Source organism: Sebastes umbrosus, chromosome 6 (assembly GCF_015220745.1).
Source record: "Sebastes umbrosus isolate fSebUmb1 chromosome 6, fSebUmb1.pri, whole genome shotgun sequence".
In the NCBI taxonomy this organism is placed as follows: Eukaryota; Metazoa; Chordata; class Actinopteri; order Perciformes; family Sebastidae; genus Sebastes; species Sebastes umbrosus.
The window spans coordinates 34,590,349-34,608,752 of NC_051274.1; the positions used below are offsets into that span (position 1 = coordinate 34,590,349).

At 40.2% G+C, this 18,404-nt stretch overlaps 1 long non-coding RNA gene across 1 annotated transcript; it reads left to right on the forward strand.

The window, feature by feature from the left end:
• The first annotated feature begins 661 nt into the window (after positions 1 to 661).
• On the forward strand, positions 662 to 1,563 carry LOC119490084. Its single transcript, XR_005207317.1, has 3 exons — positions 662 to 1,222; positions 1,283 to 1,397; positions 1,438 to 1,563. It is a non-coding gene; the product is annotated as an uncharacterized LOC119490084 (long non-coding RNA).
• The last annotated feature ends 16,841 nt before the right edge of the window (positions 1,564 to 18,404 follow it).

Below are 18,404 nucleotides of genomic sequence, written 5' to 3' on the forward strand. Positions count from 1 at the left end.
AGCAGAGCCTTTTTCAAATATTAGTGCTAGCACGATCCACCTATCTCCCCATTCAATGCCATCACCATTTATTTTGATTTCTGTTAACTTTTTAACACTAGACCAGGGCCAGAGGTCAGGGGTCAGCAACCTGCTGCTCCGGAGCCAACTGCCTCTCTTCAGCTCCTCTCCAGAGGCTCCCTGTGGATTTATAAACATGAAAATTAATAACTGTTTTTTGTTTACATTTTAATTTTTATTTATCATTGTTGTAGGTCTATAGTAGGACGGTACGACGGAGTATTAGGGCCACATTGAGGAAAAAAAAAAACAATCTAAGATTTCCAGAATAAAGTCAGAAATTTACGAGAAAAAAAGTCGAAAGTAGAAATGTTACGTGTTATTTTCTTTTTTTTCTCCTAAGCTTGACTTTATTCTCGTAATATTACAACTTTATTCTCGTAAACCTATTACTTTTTTCTCGTTAAATTATGACTTTATTCTCATACTATTACGGCAATGTTTGTATTAAAGTTATGACTTTATTTACTTTTGTGGGTGATTTTTCAGAAAGTCTTTGTCCCAGTGTCCCTGCCACCATATCTGAATGTTTCTAATTAATCAACAGCGCCCTCTAGTGGCAACAGGCGTGAACGTGACTCAACTGAACACCTGTTGAACCTGCATTGATCTCACTTTGAGTCATCACTTGTTCGACATAAAATAATAGAAATAAAGTGAAACGAAGTAAAGTGTTCATTTTATTTTTTATTTTTCTCATTATGATGATACTCAGTTTTCCTTATTTATTTCTTAATTCATTTTGCAGATTCAATTCCCCTTCCATATTATTAGTATTTTTTTATTTTATTTTATTCATTATTTTTTATTTTTCAGAATGTGTTTTCTGAATACCTCTCACTCGATATGAGCCTTCACAGCTCACGTTAGGCGAGAGGTCATGATGCATGTCTTTAGACCGTCGGAGGAAACCAGAACACCTGGAGAAAAACCCCACTGACACGGAGAGAACATGCAAACTCTACACTTCATATCGCATGAGGGGACGGTGCTACACTTCATGTCGCAAGAGGTGACGGTGCTACACTTCATATCGCACGAGGTGACGGTGCTACACTTCATATCGCACGGGGTGACGGTGCTACACTTCATATCGCACGGGGTGACGGTGCTACACTTCATGTCGCACGAGGTGACGGTGCTACACTTCATGTCGCAGGAGGTGACGGTGCTACACTTCATATCGCACGAGGTGACGGTGCTACGCTTCATATCGCACGAGGTGACGGTGCTACACTTCATATCGCACGAGGTGACGGTGCTACACTTCATATCGCATGAGGTGACGCTGCTACACTTCATATCACATGAGGTTACCACCTCATGTGATATGAAATGTAGCACCCATCACCCCCAAAACTGTGCATCTATAGACAGGAGGCATTCTATGCGATTATACCGACACACACCATAAACCGCTACAGCCACAGCGGTGATGCCAGCGCACCAAGCTACTCCCCGAAGAACTTTAGCAGTGCCGGGCCACCAACTTCTGGTGGGACCCTCAGCAGCTGGAGCCTTTGGGAGGTTCTGGTCCTCAGGTGTAGTCCACAAGGAGCTCTCATCCCCAGATAGAGCATCATAGAGCGTCATAGACGATGTATCCCTCACCTGAGGCGTCCAACTTGTGGTCGGAGCCTTTGGGAGGTTCTGGTCCTCAGGTGTAGTCCTCAAGGACATCCTCTTCACCAATTCTACGATCTCCTCGTGAATCGGGCTCTCTTTCACCTTCAGTTGTTCTTCAGATTCTTGTGCAACTGATTCCAGGTCAGTTATCTTCTGCCGAGCTTTCAGGTTTTCAATCTCTATGTGCAGAATGTGGTTTAGCAGCTGAGCTCTCTGGATTTCGGTCTCTGTCTGTGATTTGTTGAAATGGGTTAGCATGTGATGGTCTGTCCTCAGATGAGCTGTCCTCAGGTTAGCTCTCCGGAGGTCGTCCTCCATCTGCCATTTTTCACAACGTTTACTTGGTCCGGTTTGAATTCCCTGAGGCTCCATCTCTGAAATCGTATTCTCCTCAGAACTCATTGTAAATGAATAGTGTGGGACTAATGCAGCTCATCTCATCTCATATGGTAGTTCCAGATCAGAGCCATGGCTTTGCCTTCTATCGTGACGTCACATCCAGATCAAAGCCATGACTTCATGATAAAAGGCAGCACGTGCAGCCTCTTTGCATGTGACGTGACCTCATGGCATTCTGTGCGCATGCGCCATAGAACGTCTCCTCAGTGCGCACAACGCTGCGTGACGTCAGATTCAGCTGGATGAGTCTGTGGTTGTCATGGTTACAGCCCTCCGTTAACAGCAGGTAGAGAGCGCGTGGCTGTCCTCGTGTCCGCTGGATTCAGATCCGTTGGGAACCTTGTTGTTGTTGTTGTTGTTGTTGTTGTTGTTGTTTGTTGTGAATCTGTTGAAAACATCTTCCTGTAATTCAATTCAAACTTTATTGCTGACTCAAGGTCCAGATAAAGAAACAAGCCATGAAAGATATTAAAAAGTATAAATATAGATATATACATACATAAATGCCTTACATATAAAGAACTATACCAAAGCTACAAGATAATAATAATAAAAATAATAATAATAATAATAATAATAATAATAATAATAGTAAACATAATTATAATTTGAGCTACAGTTTAACCTGACAATACTGTATCTTTATACGACTTCCATCAGCGTAACTTGTTTTATTATTATTACTTATTATTATTAGGGCTGTCAAAGTTAAGGCGTTAATGCAAATTTGTTTTAACACCACTAATTTCTTTAACACATCAACACAACTTGTGATTTTTAGGGTTGTAGCGAGTTCAGTTTTAAAGCTAGAGTGAAGATACTGGTATCATCTGAGACTAGAAAAACCTGATGAATCCATCGGTACAAACCATTTCATACTATGGTTGTCCTTCGTCATGAAGGAGGTTAAAAAACGCTCCAATCTTGTGCTAAATGTTGGCGAGAAAAAAGGTGTCCATTTTCAAAGGGGTCCCTTGACCTCTGACCTCCAGATGTGTGAATGTAAATGGGTTCTATGGGTACCCACGAGTCTCCCCTTTACAGACATGCCCACTTTATGATAATAACATGCAGTTTGGGGCAAGTCATAGTCAAGTCAGCACACTGACACACTGACAGCTGTTGCTGCCTGTTGGGCTGCAGTTTGCCATGTTATGATTTGAGCATATTGTTTTATGCTAAATGCAGTACCTGTGAAGGTTACTGGACAATATCTGTCATTGTTTTGTGTTGGTAATTAATTTACAATAATAAATATATACATACATTTACATAAAGCAGCATATTGTCCACTCCCATGTTGATAAGAGGATTAAATACTTGACAAATCTCCCTTTAAGGTACATTTAGAACAGATAAAAAATGTGTGATTAATTTTTGATTTATTGCGATTAAATATTTTAATTTATTGACAGCCCTAGTTTATATATTGTATTGTTATTATTTCCCTGCATCATTCTGGCTTCTTCAGACGGTCTATTTGGGATGCAAAAACAGTATTTTGTTGAGTTTAAACTTTATATTTGGCCTTTACAAATGACTTATAACTTAAGTTAATTAAAATCACTTCAACCTGTGCAGACTGTTTATTATATAGGTTATTCTTTCTGTTCTTTTGTGGGTTTTGTGGGTGATTTATCAGAAAGTCTTTGTCCCAGTGTCCCTGCCACCATATCTGAATGTTTCTCATTAATCAACAGCGTCCTCTAGTGGCGACAGGCGAGAACGAGGCTCACCTGAACACCTGTTGAATCTGCACTGATCTCACTTTGAGTCATTCATTGGATTTCTCTGTCATTTAGTTCAAATCAAGCGTGAAGTATTCATTGTTTTCAAGCTCTCTTTTTTTTTTTTTAAAGGATCAGTGTTTGAATGAATAATAATTCACCTGTATTTAATGACATCATTGTGTCACCTGTCTCTGTTTGGCTCCTGCAGACGAGTGTTTACATCCACATGAAAATGAAACAGGTCATTTTCTGATTCATCTTTGTCAGTTTGTATAAAACAGTGTGAGGCGCTGACTGACAGAGTGTCAGTGTTTATGTTAGCGGGATGTCTGTGAATACATTAGCACCACACACACACACACACACATACACACACACTGAATCACAGCAGTATTTCTACTGATTGAGTGTTTTGTTTGTTTTACAAATGAGAAACAGAATCAGGGAGTGGAAGAAAGACGGAGAGGGAGTGGTGGAAGACGGATTAAAACAAGCATCGTGGGGGGTTAAAAACACGTTGGATTATTAATGAGGGATTAAAGCTGAGGTAGGCGAGATTGGAGATAATATAAATAATTTTTTTTTTATTTTAATAAAACAGTCGCTATATCATGACAGCAGTGCATGAGACAGGTAATCTGAAAAAAAAACATGTTCCTCTGGTCTCCTCCGGTGCTCCTAACAGCATCTGCAAGATTTAACAGACCGGAGGAAAACAACCAATCAGAGCTGATCTGGAGTCTGCCGTCTCTGAGCAGCTGTCAATCACTCCGATCAAACGGTGAAACTAGGCAGCGCTGATCAAATATGAATCAATATTCTGTTACATTAATGTCTATTTCTCTCCTCAACTGTTCTCAGAATCATCTTGTAGTGCACGGTTTAGCTATAAAATGAGAAAGTTTGTGACCCGGCAGCCTCAATAATGCAGCACCGGATAAGATCCGAGCAGACTGGGTGGAAGAGTTTGGAGCTGATATATCTGATGAAGTATGGAGCGGTGTGCTGGGTAAACGGGTCAACCTCATGTGCCCACCTTAGCCCAAAAAACACATCTATTTAGTTTGGCTTTTATGTAGTGTTTTATGATGTTATGGTTTTTATTGTTTATACTTATTTTATTTATCATCATCATTATAGTGTTTATTTTTACTCTGTTTTATTTAAACAACATTTTATTGCTGATCATTATTATCTCTTTTATTCTATTATATTTAATTAAAAGAAAATGTCATTAGTTTAATACAATCTGCTTATTTTGCTGCTATTTTTATTTATTTATTTGTATTTGTATTTTTATTTCCTTTTATTTTATTTATATTTTATTATCTTAAATACCCATCTCTTATTGCTTTCTTATTCAATGAACTTTTATCTTGGTTGTTTTGGTGCATTTGTCTCTAAATTCATTTTTCTACATTTTTGTCAATCGTCTGTCCAGCACTTTGAATTACATTTCACTTGTTTGAAAGGTGCTATATAAATAAAGTTTGATTGATTGATTGATTGATTGATTAGCTTAATTCCCGTCTCTCATTTAATTTTCCCTTAATGGTAGGAGTTCGAAACCCGTGAAAAGTTTTTGTTTGTTTGTTTTACGTTTGAAAGGACTGAAGACTTATTCTACGTGACACATGATGACTTAAACAGGCTCCAAACACCAATGTGTGCATTTAGGAACTTTTATAAATTTGAACATGACATCCAATACAATGCCAGTAAGAGTGTAGTATTGATCTGTAGGATGAAGGAGGACAAATGTCTCACATTTCCAGACTTCAAATTGTCTGACAACAATCGTTGTTTTCTGTAATAAGGTAAAATATCTTGGACACTTCATCATTACTGAAGACGTGACAGATGATATTTATAGGCAATGCCGCTATAGATGTCTGCACAAGCAAATATTCTCTCAGGGAAGTTTAGTGTGTGTTCAGACAGAGTGAAGATGTCTCTGTTCAGAGCAGATTGTCCACCACTGTCTAGTGTCCACAGCCCATCTGTGGTCAAACTATAGAAAAAGTGAGCTAACAGAGATCTCAAGTCACATCTAATGATGCAATGAGAATATTACTAAAAACAATGAGATGTTGCAGTGCAGGTGAAATGTTTGTGTCTGCAGACATAAATACTTTTCAAACAGTCTTAAATAAATCTCATGTACTAATTTATATGCCGGCTGAATCACTCTGAGAATGACATCATCTTTGTCTAACATGAGATTTAGCACCACACGGTACCAATCACAGCTGTGGAGGCTTTGGTATACTTCTTTATATGTAAGGCATTTATGTATGTATATATCTATATTTATACTTTTAATATCTTTCATGGCTTGTTATAGTGCTTCTTGTATTGTGATGTTTTATATGTAATGTATTGTTTTGTTTCTTTATCTGGACCTTGAGTCAGCAATAAAGTTTGAATTGAATTACAGGAAGATGTTTTCAACAGATTCACAACAACAACAACAACAACAACAACAAACAACAACAACAACAACAACAACAACAACAACAACAACAACAACAACAACAACAACAACAACAACAACAAACAACAACAACAACAACAACAACAACAACAACAACAAACAACAACAAACAACAACAACAAACAACAACAACAACAACAACAACAACAACAACAACAACAACAACAACAACAAACAACAACAAGGACACGTTTCCTCCAACAAGACTCATCCGGTCTGTTTAGACATTATAATGAAATAGTGAACAAAGAGTAGTAATAGTAACGGCTGCTGTAACCATGACAACCACAGACTCATCCAGCGACTGCTGTAACCATGACAACCACAGACTCATCCAGCTGAATCTGACTTCACGCAACTTTGTGCGCGCTGAGGAGACGTTCTATGGCGCATGCGCACAGAATGCCGTGATGTGACGTCACATGCAAAGAGGCTGCACGTGCTGCCTTTTATCATGACGTAACATCCAGATCAGAGCCATGACTCTCATATGAGATGAGATGAGCTGCATTAGTCCCACAGTGAGGAGATCCAGCAGCAAAGAGGAGAGAGCAGGAAACAAGGTGCAGCAGGAGAAAACTACACTCTCCATACAACACAGTGCAAAAAGCTGCTTTCCACACTATTCATTTACAATGAGTTCTGAGGAGAATACGATTTCAGAGATGGAGCCTCGGGGGATTCAATCCGGACCAAATAACCGTCGTGAAAAATGGCATACAGAGGACGAACTCCGGAAAGCTTACCTGAGGACAGCTCATCTGAGGACAGACTATCACGTGCTAACCCATTTCAACAAATCACAGACAGAGACCGAAATCCAGAGAGCTCAGCTGCTAAACCACATACTGCACATAGAGATTGAAAACCTGAAAGCTCGGCAGAAGATAACTGACCTGGAATCAGTTGCACAAGAATTTGAGAAACAACTGAAGGTGAAAGAGAGCCCGATTCACGAGGAGATCGTAGAATTGGTGAAGAGGATGTCCTTGAGGACTACACCTGAGGACCAGAACCTCCCAAAGGCTCCGACCACAAGTTGGACGCCTCAGGTGAGGGATACATCGTCTACGACGCTCTATGATGCTCTATTTGGGGATGAGAGCTCCTTGTGGACTACACCTGAGGACCAGAACCTCCCAAAGGCTCCAGCTGCTGAGGGTCCCACCAGAAGTTGGTGGCCCGGCACTGCTAAAGTTCTTCGGGGAGTAGCTTGGTGTGCTGGCATCACCGCTGTGGCTGTAGCGGTTTATGGTGTGTGTCGGTATAATCGCATAGAATGCCTCCTGTCTATAGATGCACAGTTTTGGGGGTGATGGGTGCTACATTTCATATCACATGAGGTGGTAACCTCATGTGATATGAAGTGTAGCAGCGTCACCTCATGCGATATGAAGTGTAGCGCCGTCACCTCGTGCGATATGAAGTGTAGCAGCGTCACCTCATGCGATATGACGTGTAGCGCCGTCACCTCGTGCGATATGAAGTGTAGCAGCGTCACCTCATGCGATATGACGTGTAGCGCCGTCACCTCGTGCGATATGAAGTGTAGCACCGTCACCCCGTGCGATATGAAGTGTAGCACCGTCAGCCCGTGCGATATGAAGTGTAGCACCGTCACCTCGTGCGATATGAAGTGTAGCACCGTCACCCCGTGCGATATGAAGTGTAGCACCGTCACCCCGTGCGATATGAAGTGTAGCACCGTCACCTCGTGCGATATGAAGTGTAGCACCGTCACCTCGTGCGATATGAAGTGTAGCACCGTCACCTCATGCGATATGAAGTGTAGCACCGTCACCTCGTGCGATATGAAGTGTAGCACCGTCACCTCATGTGATATGAAGTGTAGAGTTTGCATGTTCTCTCCGTGTCAGTGGGGTTTTCCTCCAGGTGTTCTGGTTTCCTCCGACGGTCTAACGACATGCATCATGACCTCTCGCCTAACGTGAGCTGTGAAGGCTCATATTGAGTGAGAGGTATTCAGAAAACACATTCTGAAAAATAAAAAATAGTGAATAAAATTAAATTAAAAAATACTAATAATTTGTAAGGGGCAATTGAATCTGCAAAATGAAATAAGAATTAAATTAGGAAAACTGAGTACCATGATAATGAGAAAAATGAACACTTTACTTTGTTTCACTTTATTTCTATTATTTTATGTCAAACAAACAAATAAGTAAAAAACAAAAGAAGAATAACAAATGTGATGAACAGTCAACATACAGCAAACAAATAATCCACATAAATAAATATCACATCCAAAAAGGAGTAGGAAGAAATATATATTAAATGGTTCGACTCCTCCATAACTCAAACACAAGTCATTATTGATCATATGAACTTGTTGTGGTGCCTGTAGGTGATTCCTTTGTTTATTTCAGGTCCATCCTCGGTAATGAGGTGATACTTTTCACCGGTTGTCCACGTTAGGTCAGATCATCCTTTATTATATGTTGATGTAAAGTGTTCCAGCAGCAGAAGGACTGGTGGTTTCTCTCTTTCACACCGCGGGTGAAGCAGTCTGTCACTGAAGGGGGTATTTAACAACACAGATGTAGTCTGTGTTCAGAACATTGTAGTTTCACCACGGCAGACTGACGTCACTAACATCCATCATCACAGAGCTTCTAGTGAAAGAGCAGCCGGATTCTCTCCTTCTCACCTTCCCTTGACCTCATAGAATAGAATAGAATAGAATAGAAAGCTTTATTGTCATCGTATTAAATACAACGAGATTCACAGTTGCCACTTCTGGTCAGTGCTTTAAAACAAATACTTGACACAACTAAACGATGCAGATAAAACATATAACAGGTAAAACACACAGTTATAAAGCAAATAAAACAGGTAAAGTAACAAATAAAACAGGTAAAGTAACAAATAAAACAGGTAAAATAACAAATAAAACAGGTGAAGTAACCTCATGACGTTTTCCATCGAGGTTACATCGGCCGCAACTTTCAAAAGCAATGAAATGAACAATGAAAACTTCACGCTTGATTTGAACTAAATGACAGAGAAATCCAATGAATGACTCAAAGTGAGATCAGTGCAGGTTCAACAGGTGTTCAGGTGAGCCTTGCTCTCGCCTGTCGCCACTAGAGGACGCTGTTGATTAATGAGAAACATTCAGATATGGTGGCAGGGACACTGGGACAAAGACTTTCTGAACAATCACCCACAAAACCCACAAAAGAACAGAAAGAATACAACCTATATAATAAACAGTCTGCGCAGGTTGAAGGGATTTTAATCAACTTAAGTTATAAGTCATTTGTAAAGGCCAAATATAAAGTTTAAACTTAACAAAATAATGTTTTTGCATCCCAAATAGACCGTCTGAAGAAGCCAGAATGATGCAGGGAAATAATAACAATAAAGTTATATATAAACTAGGGCTATCAATCAATTAAAATATTTAATCACAATAAATAACACGTTTTATCTGTTCTAAATGTACCTTAAAGGGAGATTTGTCAAGTATTTAATTCTCTTATCAACATGGGAGTGGACAAATATGCTGCTTTATGCAAATGTATGTATATATTTATTATTGTAAATCAACTAACAACGCAAAACAATGACAGATATTATCCAGAAACCCTCACAGGTACTGCATTTAGCATAAAACAATATGCTCCAATCATAACATGTCAAACTGCAGCCCAACAGGCAACAACAGCTGTCAGTGTGTCAGTGTGCTGACTAATAATACATTTAATAATAATAATAATAATAATTAAAGCTGCAAGCAGCGATGAACGGGCCCTCGCCCCTACTTGCGCATCGGGGATGCTGGCGGGACGCCGACCGACGCGGCCGGGCACCGTGAAGCCGAAACTCTGAGAAGCGCCACGACGCCTGCTGCAAGGCTCTACGACAAGCGGTTCACGAGTTAGAAGGGGGGCGTGGCTAATGTGTAGGGGGCGGGCATAACCTTCACCAATGAAACAGGCACTCTCTGCTGAGTGATATGACACCTCCCACAAGACTGTACTACAAACGGATCATGAGTTATGAAAGGGGGCGGGGCTAACGTCTTGGGGCGGGGCTATGAGTATAATTTTTCATATACATGTCATCAGTACTGGACCACCATCATACCTGAGAGATTTGGGGCAGATCGGACTATGTACAGTTGAGTTACAATAACTGCCTGTTTCATGGCGAATGGCTCAAAATGGCCGCCACGCTACGGTCCGGTCGTTAAGTGAACACTCATCATTTTAATAACTTTTCATCTTCAAGGTCTTAAGATGGTCCTGACCAAATTTCAAGTCGATCAGATCAAATCTGTAGGAGGAGTTCGTTAAAGTACGCGGCCTATAAAACGCTAAAAATGACATGAAATCCAATATGGCCGACTTCTGGGTGGGCGGAGCTAATGAAATCCAATGAGGAATATGTTTCAAATGATGAGTGGGATATGCATACCAAATTTCATGAATATCGGATCAACTTTAGATTTCGACGCGTTAGGGGGCGCTATAGAGCCCGCTGGCGACGCCCGTTCCCAATCACTACAGAACATTGCAATTTTCGCCACTCCCGACGCATGTTCCAATTTTGGTGAATTTTGGGGATGGCTAAGGTCGTCAAAAACGCGTTCTTGCAGCAGAAAAATAATAATACTGACAAATACAATAGGTTCCTTGCACTTCGTGCCAGGACACCGTTGGGTCCTGGCACTTTCGTGCTCGGGCCCTAATAATAATAATAATGAATTTAATTTATATAGCACACTTGAAAATACAGCGAAATCTCAGCGTGCTTCCCATAAAGGGTAAAACAGTCACAGTACAATGTTGAGACAATTTACACAAGGAACATGCGATTAAAAGCATTAAAATGGGATGAATAAAATTATAGACCAATTATTTCCTGACATGTTAAAAGCAACTAAAATTACTATAAAATCATAGAAAATATAATATGATACCAGGATCTTCACTCTGGCTTTAAAACTGAACATGCTACAACCTAAAAATCACAAGCTGTGTTATGTGTTAAAGACATGACACTGTACTGTAGATATGTTAGTTCAGTTTTATGAGTGTTTGTAGGTCTTCTGCGTGTTGCGTGTGTGTGCATGTGTGTGTGTGTGTGTGTGTGTTGACAGCAGGCAGGGAATCGTTGCAGGTCACGCTTCACCGGCGGGCTGCATTCATGAACGCCGAGCAATCTCCATATAGGGTGAATAAACATGCTTTACATACGGCGGCTCATTAATGTGTGTGTGTGTGTACTGTATGTGCATGAGGATCTGTGTAAAGGTATTTGAATATGACAGCAGAGATCCCGAGATCTGGTTTTACTGGAGAGAACTCACTCTAACAGGTGATTTAGGAGCTGAATATGTCAAAGTCTGTGTTTGGTTAAACGCCTGTTTAAATGCGGATGCACCGCGCTGCTCGTATGTTAACAGCAGGCGGGTCAAAACTTCAACAGCGAGCTGCGTTTGTGGACGCAAAACATTCTGCACAGGATGAATGGACATGCTTTACATACGGCAGCTCATTACTGCCCAGAGAACCATATTAATGGATGCTGTATGTAACTGTGTGTGTGTGTGTGTGTGTGTGTGTGTGTGTGTGTGTGTGTGTGTGTATGTGTGTGTGTGTGTGTGTGTGTGTTCTGCTATGCATGCAGAGCAACGTCTATTTTAACTATTTAACTGTTCTTTCCCCCTCAGTTCACTTTGTGAACACCAGAGCAGCGCCTGTTTCAAATATTAGTGTTGGTGAGATCCACCTATCACCCGATTCAATGCTTTCACCATTAATGGTGATCTTTGTTAACTTTTTTAACACTAGACCAGGGGTCAGAGGTCAGGGGTCAGCAACCTGCAGCTCTTCAGCTCCTCTCCAGTGGCTCTCTGTGGATTTATAAAAGATGGAAATGAATAACTGTTTTTTGTTTACATTTTCATTTTTATTTCTCATTGTTGTAGTTCTACGGTACGACAGTACGACGGTACGACGGAGTATTAGGGCCACATTGAGGGAAAAAATAAATCTGAGATTATGAGAATAGAGTCATAATATTATAAAGTAGTAATTTTACGTGTTATTTTCTTTTTTTTATCGTAAAGTTATGACTGTATTCTCGTAATAATCGATTTTTTTCTGTAAATCTCAGATGTTGTTTCCCTCAATGTGGCCCTAATACTCCGTAGTACATTGTCTCTTTGTCCCTCACTGCATTAGACTGATATACTATATACTTAGACTATAAACTGTGTTACCTTCATCATAATGATCACATGTTTTGGGGCTCCGGACAGATTTAGTTTCTTTTTTCTTTTGACTAAAATGTCTCTTTTGATAGTAAAGGTTGCTGAGCCCTGGGTCCGGGAAAGGGTCAGGATGAGTCCCCAGGAAATGAATGTAAGTCAATGTAATGTCCTCAAAAGTGATGGAAACACAACTGTGTGTGTGTGTGTGTGTGTGTGTGTGTGTGTGTGTGCATTTTTGTGCAGGTTAGTTGCAGTTTCCTCCTTTTGTGTGTTTGTGTGCGTGTGCATGTAGATGTGTGTCTACTGTGTGTGTCTACTGTGTGTGTGTGTATGTGTTTGTGTGTGTGTGTGTGGCAGCCCCGATGTGTTTGTATGAATGCTTGTACATGCATGTTTGTTCATATATCTGCATACATTACTGTGCCACTGTGTGTGTGTATGTGTGTGTGTGTGTGTGTGTGTGTGTGTGTGTGTGTGTGTCCCAGCCAGGAGTCAGCAGCAGACCTCGTCCTCGACGCCCACTCACACTCCCTCCAGCTGACTGGCACCATGGCAACCGAGAGATCCAGCCAGCCGAGCAGGCGAGGCAGCCAGGGCCCTGTGTGTGTGTGTGTGTGTGTGTGTGTGTGTGTGTGTGTGTTTGTGCGCGTGTGTGTGTTGAGGTGTGTCTCACTGATTTGTCTCTTCAGGTTGTGTATTTTGTGCGTGTGTGTGTGCACGGGGAACATTTACATATATGTGCGTTCCTTCCCAGCTCCGTGTTACATGTGTTAGCTCATGCATACATACATACATACATACATGTGTTTATGTGGATGACATGAAGCACATATGCATTTGTGTGCATGCTGAATGTTCATTTAGGCATGCAGGCGTATGGCTGCATAGCTCTGTGAGTGTGAGTGTGTGTGTGTGTTGTATGAGGGTGTTATTCGGCCGTTGCTGGGTCAGAATGAGGAGTTTTATTTTCCGTGGATGCAGCAGGATAGAGATCAGGGCTGAGCATACTTACCAACCTTGGACTTCAAAAATAGGGAGGATTTCAAAATAAAAGCGGGGGGTCTGTGGGTCCTTCCTTCAGAGTCTTTGTTTCCAACAAGTAGCCACCAGTAGCTCTACCTGTGTCTGAGTGGCTCACTAAAGGTAACAACAATATGGACATAAATTTGAAAACATAAAGTCACATTGTAAACCAGTTAAATTTGTGATGACAAGTGTGTGTGTCTCATTTGCGGTTTGCGAGCGCGTCAGTCGGTAAAAGATGTAACGTCGAGCGCCACTTCACCAAAGTCCACGGTAAAAAAAATTGCGATACATGAGTGAATTGCTTTTTTTCCCTACCCCACCTCTAGTTATTATTAGTGGAGTAGAAGCTCTTGAGCAAGGCACTGATCTCTGCAGCGGCTCCTGTGCAGCCTCATCCTGGTTTGGGACGGTTCTCCGTGCTGTGCAGGGCCTCCGTAAACTGACAGTGGAGATTTCAACACTTCTAGGTTGTGTGTGTGTGTGTGTGTGTGTGTGTGTGTGTGTGTGTGTGTGTGTTAAACAGTAGAAGAGAAAGAGGAAGAAAAAGAAGAAGAGGACAGTTTCACAGAGAAGGAAATCCAAGAGGCCCAACCTAGGACGGCCTCGGACAACCTGCCCAGAGAGGATAAAGACAGGATGGACAGAAAGCAACGGTCATGATCTGTATCACACCGACTCTACGTCCTACCAACGTACCTGAAGACGACGAAACATGAGCTGCTACTCACCACAGATATTAACCCTCTGACACCCGGCTGACATCACGGCCTTTCAGAGGCTCCAGCAGGCTCAGTCTTTTTATCTGGAGTGAAGCTACAGATTTCATATGAAACTAGAAGACCTAAAGAATCTGTACACGGTAACCAGGTCACACTAGCCTGTCAGGAAAGAGGCTAAATAACGCTCCGAAGTTGGGCTAAATTTTAGCGAAGAAAAACTGGCTTGGCCATTTTCAAAGGGGTCCCTTGACCTCTGACCTCTGACCTCCAGATGTGTGATCTCTAAATTTCGAAAGGTTATTTGTAATAAATTCATTCATTCATGTTTATTTCTGTTCATTACAGTCATGTTGTGTCTTTGTTATTGTTTTTTCTCTGTTTAATTTTCACTTTTTTTGTAGTTTTGCATCTCTTTATGGTTTTGTGTCTCTTTGTGGTCGTTTTGAGTCTCATTGTAGTCATGTTGTGTCTCTTTGTGGTCGTTTAATGAATCTTTCTAGTCATTTTTAGTCTCTTTGTGGTTTTATGAATATTTGTAGTCATTTTGAGTCTCTTGTGGTTGTTTTGTGTCTCTTTGAGGTCATGTTGTGTCTTTTTGTGTTCATTTTGAGTCTGTAGTCATGTTGTGTCTCTTTGTGGTTGTTATGTGTCTCTTTGTGGTTGTTATGTGTCTCTTTGTGGTTGTTTTGTGTCTCATTGTGGTTGTTTTATGAATCTTTATAGTCATTTTGACCCTTTTGTAGTTGTTTTGGTCTCTTTGTGGTCTTTTTGAGTGACATTATGTAGTTGAAGGCCAGGGGGGGTAGGCCTGTTCAGTAATCCATATATGAGCGGCACACACTACAAAATAAAGTTGGCTTGAGAATAAATTGGTATGAATTGCATTATAATTTTCATTAGTTTATTTGCAGCCTCTGAAAGGATGCATCCTACGTCTGTTACCCTTAAATGTAGAGTTGATAAGTGAAGAGGTTCAGTGTGTTGTGTAAGAGACACATGATTCATGGATGCTGTTACTGGTTACTGGATCAAACTAGTGACATCACTACTACCAGACATTTTGCTGCTCAGCTGTGGAAGTCTTTTATTATTTTAATTCTTAAATCTTTTAGACTTATTAACTCCTGATTTTTAAAATGTGTTAACTTCTTTAATAGTTGTATTCAATCTAACTCCTCTCAAACAACAGTTGGTTTCCCTCCAGCTGCCCTCGGCGGGTAAACGTTGGCCTCCCGTGACGACGGCGCAGAGAGAGAGAATAAAGGGGGGAGCGGGTGTTTTGAAACACACTTTCACTTCCCATGGTGGAAGGTTATTTTCATCCTCTCGGTCGAGTTTCTCTTTTCTTATTCCTACGGGGAAAAGCTTTTCAGATAAGACACACAGACACAAACATAACGGCCGGGTTTGGACTCGACTCAACTTCGGTTGTCTTTGTAAAACAGACGGAGCTCTATTTTCTCTCTCGGTATGATCTTAGAAAACATTTCTCAACATTTACAATCAAACAAAAAACGATTCCAGAATTACAATCATTGAGCGAAAACATATTTGTGGAGGAAATTAGACATCAAGAATTTTAATAATCTTCCTCAAAATGGCTGATGAAAAGATTAAAATAAATATATATGATAAGATATAGATATGGTTTTAATTGTAATATTCTGCAATAAGACTTTTTCACAGCAGATATTTTGATTTTGATAAAAGCTCAGGTCAAAATGTCTTCTTGTCCGTCTGAACCATAAATCTTATGCAGCAGAGAAGAGTGTCCCGTCTCTTTAGACCATCGGAGGGACAAAACTAAAAACAAAAGTAAACACCTATTGTATTTTATTGTATTTTACGAAAATGTAAATGCCTTGTGTCTGTGTGATATTGTCTCTGCCTCTCCTTTCGCGCCACACTGACTTCCTGTCACTCGGATTATGAAAAATAATTAATATTCAAGGATCCTACATATTTAAAGATCATTTTACCTAAAAAAAAAAACCTGGAATAAACAGCAATTATATTATATAATTAAAAAAATATATAATTGTTTTGCTACAAACTTTGGCCCACGTTGGGCCCCTCTGCTAAAGACACTGATGATTCACAATATTCATGCAATTCATTTTGCTGTAAATCTTTTTCATGCAAAGAATGTCTTTAATGTCTGATGTCTAGACCTTTTATGTAAATATGCTGCTTTATGCAAATGTATGTATATATATTATTGTAAATCAATTAACAACACAAAACAATGACTAATATCGTCCAGAAACCCTCACTTAGTTTTTGGGATCTTGGTCTTGGTTTCTGTCCGTCTCCATCTTTGTTTTTGTCACCAGAAGTGACACGAGAGGGTGGAGCTAAGTTCAACCAAACGCTGAATAAGACATTTTTAGGCGACCAAAATGTTACACTTAACTTGGCGTCCCCTGCTTTATGGTCTCTTTGACTCTAAATGGGACCATAATTCACTAAATGAACATCATGCTGTATTGAAGAAGACTTGAAACTAGCAATTGAGACCATAAACTCATGTTTACAATGTTTACTGAGGTAATAAATCAAGAGAGAAGGAGGCTCATTTTCTCATAGACTTCTATAGAACCAGAGGAGTCGCCCCCTGCTGGCTGGTAGTGAGAATGAAGTCACTTCAGTGTTGGCTTCACTTCTCCGACCCGGGGGTTGCCCTCTGGTGACCTCAGTTGTGGGTCCTCAAATTCTCCCTTTCTCCGGCAGTAAAGCAGCTTTAGGTTTGACATCTGGACAGCTGTGAGTGTTGATCACTCACGCTGTAGTCGGCCTGGGCTGCGTTCACATTCAGATTTTATTAAATCAATATGACTGACAGAATAACTAAATAAATATGTCACATCTGTTATTGATATGTAAACACTTTAACTTCCATTCATCTTCCAGTGCTTTCCAGGACGTACGCTCTGAGTTCATGAGAGGATAAACTTCTTTCCATAGATCAGTATCAGGCCGAACAGACCAGAGGAACATGATGTGAACTGTCGGGTTCAACAGAGCGGTGTTCCTCTTTCAGGCTGGTAGAGGATGCCGTGTCGGGGGAGTGTTTTCAGCCGCCTGGTTCAGTGCCAGCTTCCTTATTTTGATGCGACTGTGTACTGTAGCTGTTTCTGCAGCGGGTCACCGGCCTGTTTGTATCTCGGCTCGCTCCACTGATTTCAAGGCTGCCGTTGGATGGAGGCTAGATGACGGTTAGATAAACACCTCAGCTGGGAATCATCATCTATTCTAGTAAAGGAGTTGTTTTTTTTTTTGCTAAAGACACAAAGTGATAACTGAATAAGGGGAGAAATACAAACTGACGAAGGCGAGATAAGAAAACAAAACATTTTAGAAATCCCTGAATAGTCTCAGTTCTCAGTTTAAACTGAGAGCTGTGCAACATGTTATCTCAGTTAGTTTGTCTCTCAGTTTTAAAGGATTTAATACAAACTTACAGAAGCAGAACACTAATAAAATGTGTGTTCTGTACGTATAAAACTCTTTGGGTTGAGCAGGACACACACATCAATATTAGAAGTCTTAAAATGCATGAACTCATGGTGCTCCGAGTCACTTCAGGATAAAACCTCCCATTAAATGTCTTCATTACTGAAAAAGAGTTAATGAAATAAAGTCAAATCCATCTGATATCAGAGGTCTGGTCTGGATTGATTTGGTTTTATGAAATAATAGGCAAGGCAGGTTTATCTGTATGAGATACCTTTTAACAAAAAGGCTAGTTATTATTTAGGTTTATTTCCCAGCTTTACACAGTAGGATAAATTCCTGAGTTTATTCTTTGGCACCAATCAATCAATTAATTTCAGACAAATACTGTTTATACAATGACTTTCTTTAGACATACTATAATATGTTTTTTCTTTAGACATACTATAATATGACTTTCTTTAGACATACTATAACATGTTGTTTCTTTAGACATACTATAATATGTTTTTTCTTTAGACATACTATAACATGTTGTTTCTTTAGACATACTATAACATGTTGTTTCTTTAGACATACTATAACATGTTGTTTCTTTAGACATACTATAACATGTTGTTTCTTTAGACATACTATAACATGTTGTTTCTTTAGAC